Raw genomic sequence first — 9,221 nt, forward strand, 5'->3', positions numbered from 1 at the left:
CAAAATCACATGCATGAAACAGAGCGGTTCCACAATCACTTTTTGACGCTTGTCAAGCAAAAGTAACAAAAAACACGAACCTACCGTACTTTACTATTCTAAATATTTAGCCTAGGACTACATGAAGCCATTGTGTAGTCCTACTGGTTGATTTTAAAGGGGTTTTCTGGGATATTAATATTGATGGTCTATCCTCAATATCAGATTGGCGAGGGTCTGACACCCAGGACCCCTGCCGATCAACTATTTGAAGAGGCCTGGTGACCGCTGCGGCTCTTCCTAGGCCAATGATGACATGTTCATCGATCATGTGGCCTAAGCGCAGCTCAGTCCTATTTAAGTGAATGGGGGTGAGCTGCAATACCTTTCTGCATTCCATACGATTTTTGATCACTTTCAATAAAAATTTTAGCGGGGAATACAACATGACCAAAAAACTGTAAATCAACCATGTAAATGTTTTCAATTATGGCGTTATGACAATGTTGTTTATTTTATTTAATTTTTTATATGTAAAGTTGCAAAAAGGGGTGATTTCAATTTTTTATATTTTTGTATTCTAGGGCTACAGTAAAACTATATTTTAGAAATCAAGTATTCTATCGATTATTTTTTACAATTAATTGAGTAAAAAATGAATTAAAGGGTTTCTGTCACCCCACAAAACTCTTTTTTTTTTTTTTGGATAGTTAGATTCCTTATAGGGCGATATAGGAGAATATAATAGTCTTACTTACTTTCATGCGGCCGATTCTTTATAAAACGAAGTTTTATAATATGTAAATGAGGGCTCTACCAGCAGTAGGGCGTCTACTTGCTGGTAGCCGCAGCAGCAATCCGCCCCCTCGCCGTGTTGATTGACAGGGCCAGCCGTGATCTCCTCCTCCGGCCGGCCCTGTCAGTAATTCAAAAATCGCGTGCCTCTGTTCATTCGGCGCAGGCGCTCTGAGATGAGGAGGCTCGTCTCCTCAGCACTCCCTCAGTGCGCCTGCGCCGATGACGTCTTCTCTTTCGGTGATGTCATCGGCGCAGGCGCACTGAGGAGACGAGCCTCCTCATCTCAGAGCGCCTGCGCCGAATGACCAGAGGCGCGCGAATTTTGAATTACTGACAGGGCCGGCCGGAGGAGGAGATCACGGCTGGCCCTGTCAATCAACACGGCGAGGGGACGGATTGCTGCTGCGGCTACCAGCAAGTAGATGCCCTACTTGCTGGTAGAGACCGGATTTACATATTATAAAACTTCGTTTTATAAAGAATCGGCCGCATGAAAGTAAGTAAGACTATTATATTCTCCTATATCGCCCTATAAGGAATCTAACTATCCCAAAAAAAAAAAATGAGTTTTGTGGGGTGACAGAAACCCTTTAATAGACTGTTTTCATTATAAAAACTCATCAGATCCCCTACCATCAATCCCCAATACCCTTCGTTCCCCTGTGCGATCAGCCCTAGTGCATCAGCTCCACTCCCCCAGTGCCTTCAGCTCTCCCCACCCCAGTGCCATCAGCTCTCCCCCCTTGGTGCTAGCAGCTCTCCCCCCCTTGTGCCAGCAGCTCTCCTCCCCTTGTGCCAGCAGCTCTCCTCCCCATTGTGCCAGCAGCTCTCCCCCCCCATTGTGCCAGCAGCTTCCCCCCCCCATTGTGCCATCAGCTCTCCCCCCATTGTGCCATCTGCTCTCCCCCTCATTTTGCCATCACCTCCCCCCCCCCCATTGTGCCATCAGCTCTCCCCCCATTGTGCCATCAGCTCTCCCTTCATTGTGCCATCAGCTCTCCCCCCATTGTGCCATCAGCATTCGCCCCTTGTGCCAGCAGCGCTCCCCACTGCTCCTCCTGACACCTGGAGTGCAAAGCATCATTGTCTGCTATGACGCTGTGCACTCCGGGCGCCCGGCCTTAGTCGCACCAACTTACCTTTCCAGCAGGGGTGCTGCCGACACTCCATCATTCCACGCTGCTCTGCACCTGACGTCTTACACAGCGCGTCAGGTCACGGCGTGCGTACGTCAGAAGGTCAGTGCAGCACGGAACCATGGACGTGCTGTGGAGTGTCTGGAGGCCCCCTGCTGGAAAGGTGAGTATTCCGAGTGCAGCGGGAGACCACGGAGCGGGAGTAATAGCAAGCGCTTCACTCCCGCTTCGTGGTCACGTGACACAAACAAATTCTTGATGCAAAAAATTTGCATTGAGGATTTTTTTGTGTTGAATTACTCGATTTAGTCGAGTACTCGTTGCAGCCCTATTGCAGTCTTTGGGATTTTAACAACCATCCTGTTAAGTTGTGCCATACAAAGTTCCAGTCTGCCACACCAACTGATTGAAGCTCTGCGATTTCCCCATGGGGGGCTCCAGTTGGAAGACAAGTGAAGCCCCCTCCCTCAGTCTACCCCTCAGATAACTGTCACTATTGACTGCAGCAACTGAGGAGTTAAATGACCACAATCAAAGTTATGTCCAATCCTGGTTTACAGCAGGTATCTGCTGTATTCTACAGCTGGCAACCCACCATGTATGGAGAGGCGATTTTGATTTAGGCTGGGTTCACACCTGAGCGTATTCGATAACAGGCGTTTTTATCGGTGTTTTTGAGGCGTATTTTGGGGCGTTTTGTATTTTAGAAACGCGCGTCGTACGCGCGTTATTGCTATTGACCACAGAGGTGTACAATGAAAAACAGAGGTGTTACGCGCGACAATACGCCCCAAAGAAGCTCCTGTACTTCTTGGGGCGTAGGGCGTTTTACAGTGCGTTCGTACGCGCTGTAAAACGCTCAGGTGAGAACCATGCCCATAGGGAAACATGGTTTTTGCCTGTTGAGCGTTTTACAGCGCGTAGGAACGCGCTGTAAAACGCTCAGGTGTGAACCTAGCCTAAAGGGATTAATATGTTTGAAACATTTTTCTAGGCAGTAATGCCTAGTTCTGTGTTTGTGCAGAGGCAAGTGGGAGTGTTAGACCCCTTTCACACGAGCGAGTTTTCCGCGTGGGTACAATGCATGACGTGAACACATTGCACCCGCACTGAATCCGGACCCATTCATTTCTATAGGGCTGTGCACATGAGCGGTGATTTTCACGCATCACTTGTGCGTTGCGTGAAAATCACAGCATGTTCTATATTCTGCGTTTTTCACGCAATGCAGGCCCCATAGAATTGAATGGGGCTGCGTGAAAATCTCAAGTATCCGCAAGCAAGTGCGGATGCGGTGCGATTTTCATGCACGGTTGCTAGGAGATGATCGGGATGGGGACCCGATCATTATTATTTTCCCTTATAACCATGTTATAAGGGAAAATAATAGCATTCTTAATACAGAATGCATAGTACATAGGGCTGGAGGGGTTAAAAAATAATAATATATAACTCACCTTATCCACTTGATCGCACAGCCCGGCTTCTCTTCTGTCTTCTTCTTTGCTGTGCACAGGAAAAGGACCTTTGATGACGTCACTGCGCTCATCACATGGTCCGTCACATGATCCATCACCATGGTAAAAGATCATGTGATGAGCGCAGTGACGTCATCAAAGGTCCTATTCCTCAAAGAAGAAGACAGAAGAGATGCCGGCAGCGCGAACAAGTGGATTAAGGTGAGTTTAAATCATTTTTTTATTTTTTTTAACCCCTCCAGCAATATTGTACTATGCATTCTGTACCATGTTTTAAGGGGTAATAATACAATCTACACAACCTTGAACCCAAAGCTGAACTTCTGTGAAGAAGTTCGGGTCTGAGTACCACATTCAGTTTTTTATCACGCGCGTGCAAAACACATTACACCGGCGCGATACAAACTGAACAACGGAACGCGATCGCAGTCAAAACTGACTGCAATTGCGTACCTACTCGCGCGGGTTTGCCGCAACGCATCCAGACCTTATCCGGACACGCTCGTCTGCAAGGGGACTTAGGCCTATTTCACATGAGCATGACGGATTGGGTCCGGATGCGTTCAGGGTAAATTCAGTGAAACCCGCACCATTTTGCAAGCAAGTTCAGTCAGTTTGGTCTGCAATTGCGTTCAGTTGCTCAGTTTTTTCCACACCGGGTGCAAAGCATTTTGATGCTTTGTATTAAACGGTATTAAAGGGATTAGACCCCCAAAAGTTGAAGTCCCAAAGTGGGACAAAAAATAAAGTAAAAAAAAAGTTTAAAAAATAAAGTTTCCCCCCCCGAAAAATTAAGTTTCAAGTAAAAATAAACAAAAACGTCATTTTCCCCAAATAAAGTAAAAAAAAAAAAAAGTATACATATTAGGCATCGCCGCGTCCGTATCGAACGGCTCTATAAACCTATCACATGACCTAACCCCTCAGATGAACACCGTAAAAAATAAAAAATAAAAACTGTGCTAAATAAACCATTTTTTGTCACCTTACATCACAAAAAGTACAACAGCAAGCGATCAAAAAGGCGTTTGCCCACCAAAATAGTACTAATCTAACCATCATCCCGCAAAAAATGAGCCCCTACCTGAGTCAATCGCCCAAAAAATAAAAAAACTATGGCTCAGAATTTGGAGACACTAAAACATCATTTTTTTTTTTTTAAATTATATTATTGTGTAAAACTTACATAAATAAAAAAAAAAAGAGTATACATATTAGGTATCGCTGCGTCCGTATCGACCGGCTCTATAAAAATATCACATGACCTAACCCCACAGATGAACACCGTAAAAAATTAAAAAATAAAAACTGTGCTAAATAAACCTTTTTTTGCCACCTTACATCACAAAAAGTGTAATAGCAAGCGATCAAAAAGTCATATGCACCCCAAAATAGTGTCAATAAAACCGTCATCTCATCCCACAAAAATAATACCCTACCCAAGGTAATCGCCCAAAAACTGAAAAAAGTATGTCTCTCAGACTATGGAAACACTAAAACATGATTTTTTTTGTTTCAAAAAAGAAATCATTGTGTAAAACTTACATAAATAAAAAAAAAGTATACATATTAGGTATCGCCGCATCTGTGACAACCTGGTCTATAAAAATATCACATGATCTAACCTGTCAGATGAATGTTGTAAATAACAAAAAATAAAAACGGTGCCAAAACAGCTATTTCTTGTTACCTTGCCTCACAAAAAGTGTAATTTAGAGCAACCAAAAATCATATGTACCCTAAACTAGTACCAACAAAACTGCCACCCTATCCCGTAGTTGCTAAAATGGGGTCACTTTTTTGGAGTTTCTACTCTAGGGGTGCATCAGGGGGGCTTCAAATGGGACATGGTGTCAAAAAAACCAGTCCAGCCAAATCTGCCTTCCAAAAAACCGTATGGCATTCCTTTCCTTCTGCGCCCTGCCGTGTGCCCGTACAGCGGTTTACGACCACATATGGGGTGTTTCTGTAAACTACAGAATCAGGGCCATAAATATTGAGTTTTGTTTGGCTGTTAACCTTGCTTTGTTACTGGGAAAAATTATTAAAATGGAAAATTTGCCAAAAAAGTGAAATTTTGAAATTGTATCTCCATTTGCCAATAACTCTTGTGGAACACCTAAAGGGTTAAACGACGTTTGTAAAATCAGTTTTGAATACCTTGAGGGGTGTAGTTTCTAGAATTTTTGGTGGTTTCTATTATGTAAGCCTCGCAAAGTGACTTCAGACCTGAACTGGTCCCTAAAAATTGGGATTTTGAAAATTTCTGAAAAATTTCAAGATTTGCTTCTAAACTTCTAAGCCTTGTAACATCCCCAAAAAATAAAATATCATTCCCAAAATGATCAATCATGAAGTAGACATATGGGGAATGTAAAGTAATAACTATTTTTGGAGGTATTACTATGTATTATAGAAGTAGAGAAAATTAAACTTGGAAATGTGCAATTTTTTTTACACATTTTTGGTAAATTTGGTATTTTTTTATAAATAAAATGACATTTTTTACTTCATTTTACCAGTGTCATGAAGTACAATTTGTGACGAAAAAACAATCTCAGAATGGCCTGGATAAGTCAAAGCGTTTAAAGTTATCAGCACTTAAAGTGACACTGGTCAGATTTGCAAAAAATGGGCCAAGTCCTTAAGGTGAAATAGGGCTGAGTCCTTAAGGGGTTAAATGCCACAGGCATTAGCACTCGCGGCATATAGGCGGTTACAGAGGGAGCGGACTCCCTTCTGTCTCCCATTGGCACTCCACGAATGAGATCGCAGGGTTCCGATGTCAGTGCAGGCACATACAGTACCTCCCAAATTTTGAAAATTGCAAAGAGTGACAATATGTACGGCACGCATCACGCCCTTTTTTCATACTAACTCTGTCCAAAGCATAATTACTGACTCCCATCACAACTGCAGTAGCTGGGGATTGGTTAGGTGAATGTAAGTGCCTTTATTATTTTTACAGCATGTGGAGCCCTTGGACAATTTATTCTCTTGCACTTCAATATCCATTTAGATATTAGCACATACATCATGGGATTATAGGTATCTTAAAGCCCAAATTGCACCAAATAATGAAGTTCTGGTCTAATATACAGGTAGAAACTAGACAGATAGTTTAGTAAGGAGCTATTTAGTAAATTTATTAATGCACATTTTTTGCACTAATTCCCCAGGTCGAAAAGAGGGACACTTGGGAAGTATGCAGGCAGGCCAGGGCCTAGTGAAGACCCAAGGCCTGCTTCCAGTGTTTCCCAGCAGGCTGTGTCTCTTTGGCACAGCCTGTTGGTTAATGTCAGTGTAGCAATATTATTAAAATACATTTAGATAGCCAGATAATGGGGCAGATTATCACGACAATCTGCCAGTCTAAAGGTGCAGCCGATCACCTGTCAAAATGGGAATAATTATTTCTGGACAGCAGATCGTGCCGTTTAAACAGCGATCTGCTGCATGGAAACATTGCTGATGTGTGTGGACGAACGAGATTTTTTTGCAGTCTGGAGGCACAGGCCAAAATGCCACAGAAGTACTCGGTAGTGCTTCCATGGCCTTCCGCTGTGGGCCTCCGTACCGTATCTTCCGGATTGTGGATCTATTCAAGTGATACGGGCACGGGCCTCCTATGGTCGTGTGCATGAGGCCGAAAGGGACCTTTAGTAAGGATGTGTATGATATCTTCCGTGGTTTGGATTTGGTGCATATTTTTAGCCTATATAAAACAACCTAGGGATTGTCCAACTTCAACAAATGGCATTTTATTTTGTAGTTAGTACAATTCAAGTGAATACAAGACACTAATGTATTGTAATTGTCCATATTGCTTCCTTTGCTGTCTTCATTTCTTTTTCTATCACATTATACTACATGCCTCACTCCATTTCCATTTTAAAAAGTTTCATAAAAAAAAAACTGTGGCTCGGATGCGGACCAAAACAACGTCTGTGTGCATGAGACCTATATCTCATCATTCTCTTAGAATGTGCCTGTTTTGGAAGGTGAGGACCAAGGGTGTTCCAAGCTTCACAAAATAGTGTCTTGTCACCTATTGTTTTAGTTCAGTTATTGAGCAATGTCTGAGAACATATCAATGGGTTACAACCACAGGTTTTCTACGGAAAAGGTGGAATCAGAGATGTAGCTAGCGGGGGTGGCGGTGGTGGGGGGCAACCCTGGGCCCACCAGGATTGGAGCAGCCAAGCTATCAACTGTAACGGTTTTGTGTTAATGCAAATACAGTTGAAGCGTGTGGTAGAGCAGGGAGTACATGTTCCCCACCGCACCATTCTCCATACTGTAAGCCACAGGCCACTTTAGACCTACAGGATGCCAGAACGTCAGCAAGTCAGAGCAGGCAGCACAATCACATATGACTTGTCTTGCTCAACGGGGGATCAAGGTGAGTGCAAGTTATTTTTTTTTCTAGTGGCATTAGTCTATAAGCATGAAGGGTATTAATATTTATTCAAGGGGCACAAAGGCATTATTTGTTCAGGGGCACAAGTGCCATTAATATTTATTCAGGGAGCACAAGGGTTTATTATTATTTATTCAGCGGGCAATATGAGGCACATGAGACATTATTCCATTTTAGGTTGCACTTATTTTTTAGTATGCATTATTACTTTTTAGGAGCACTCATGGGACATTATTACCTTCAAAGAGTCAAACATTGGGCATTATTACAGTCTAATTTCACAAATGGGGCACTATTACTTTCTAAGGGGACATTCTAAAACATTTAATGTAAAAATGGCTTAATGTAGCTTAATGGACCATAATGTGCCTAAACCTCAATCAATTGCCTTGAAACTTTGCACAACCTAAGATCTCAGCTTCCCAAACCTATCCTGGAAGTTTCATGGATTTTTGCTACCCACAAGGCAAATGAGTGACATTTAGCTTGTTTTTTGGGGAGCTTAATGTGGCTTAACGTACAAAAAAACAACTCAGATGTTAATGAATTTTTTTGGTCTTTTTTTTTTTTTTTTTACCATTTTCCAGCTCTGCACCACTTTTTCTGCATGCAAGCTGTGACCGCCAAGTGCTGTTCAGTGCCTACCTGCCTGATCAGCACCTGCAGATTATTTGTGCTGATTTTTTGGCAAATTTTTCATTATTTTTTTTGTTAAAATATATATAGAGTTCTAGATTTCTATACATATATAGATATAAGAAAAATTTTTAGCCCGTGTTCAATGTAGTGAATTTTTATACTACAGTTTTTGCACGCACAATATGTGTGCGTGCGTGCGTGCTTCAGAGCACCGATCAGTAGTGTCTGCACATTTTTGGGTTTTTAGTTTTTTTTGCAGAAAAGGCTTTTTCTTTTTACAACTTTTCTTCAAAATTTTATTTCAAATGTGAAAACACTACATACACACACCTCACACTAAATAAAGGTTTACACATTTCACACATCACACCCCAATAAAATAAAAATGGCTCGTCCATCCCAACGTGTATACTCAGCTGAAGAGGAATAGGCCATGCTTGCCTCCGATACTGAATCTACCAGTGAGGGAGAAGAGGATGCCACTTTATTCCTCTACCCCCTAATCATCATCATCATCATCCTCCGCTGATGAGGGACCCTCTAGAAGGCGCCCCAGGGTAGCAGAGGAGGCAGCCCCCCAGAGTGAACCCTTATGGACCCCACCCCCTGACGATTATCAGCCCCAAATTCCAGAGTTTGTGGAAAAATCTGGAATCCAAATTGACTGCACGGGCTTCACAGAAATTGGTTTTTTTCTAAATCTTTTTCTCAGAAGATTTTATAAATTTGATGGTGACCCAAACAAATTTATATGCCTAGCAATTTATTTCC

The sequence above is a fragment of the Bufo bufo genome, chromosome 2 (genome assembly GCF_905171765.1).
Source record: "Bufo bufo chromosome 2, aBufBuf1.1, whole genome shotgun sequence".
In the NCBI taxonomy this organism is placed as follows: domain Eukaryota; kingdom Metazoa; phylum Chordata; class Amphibia; order Anura; family Bufonidae; genus Bufo; species Bufo bufo.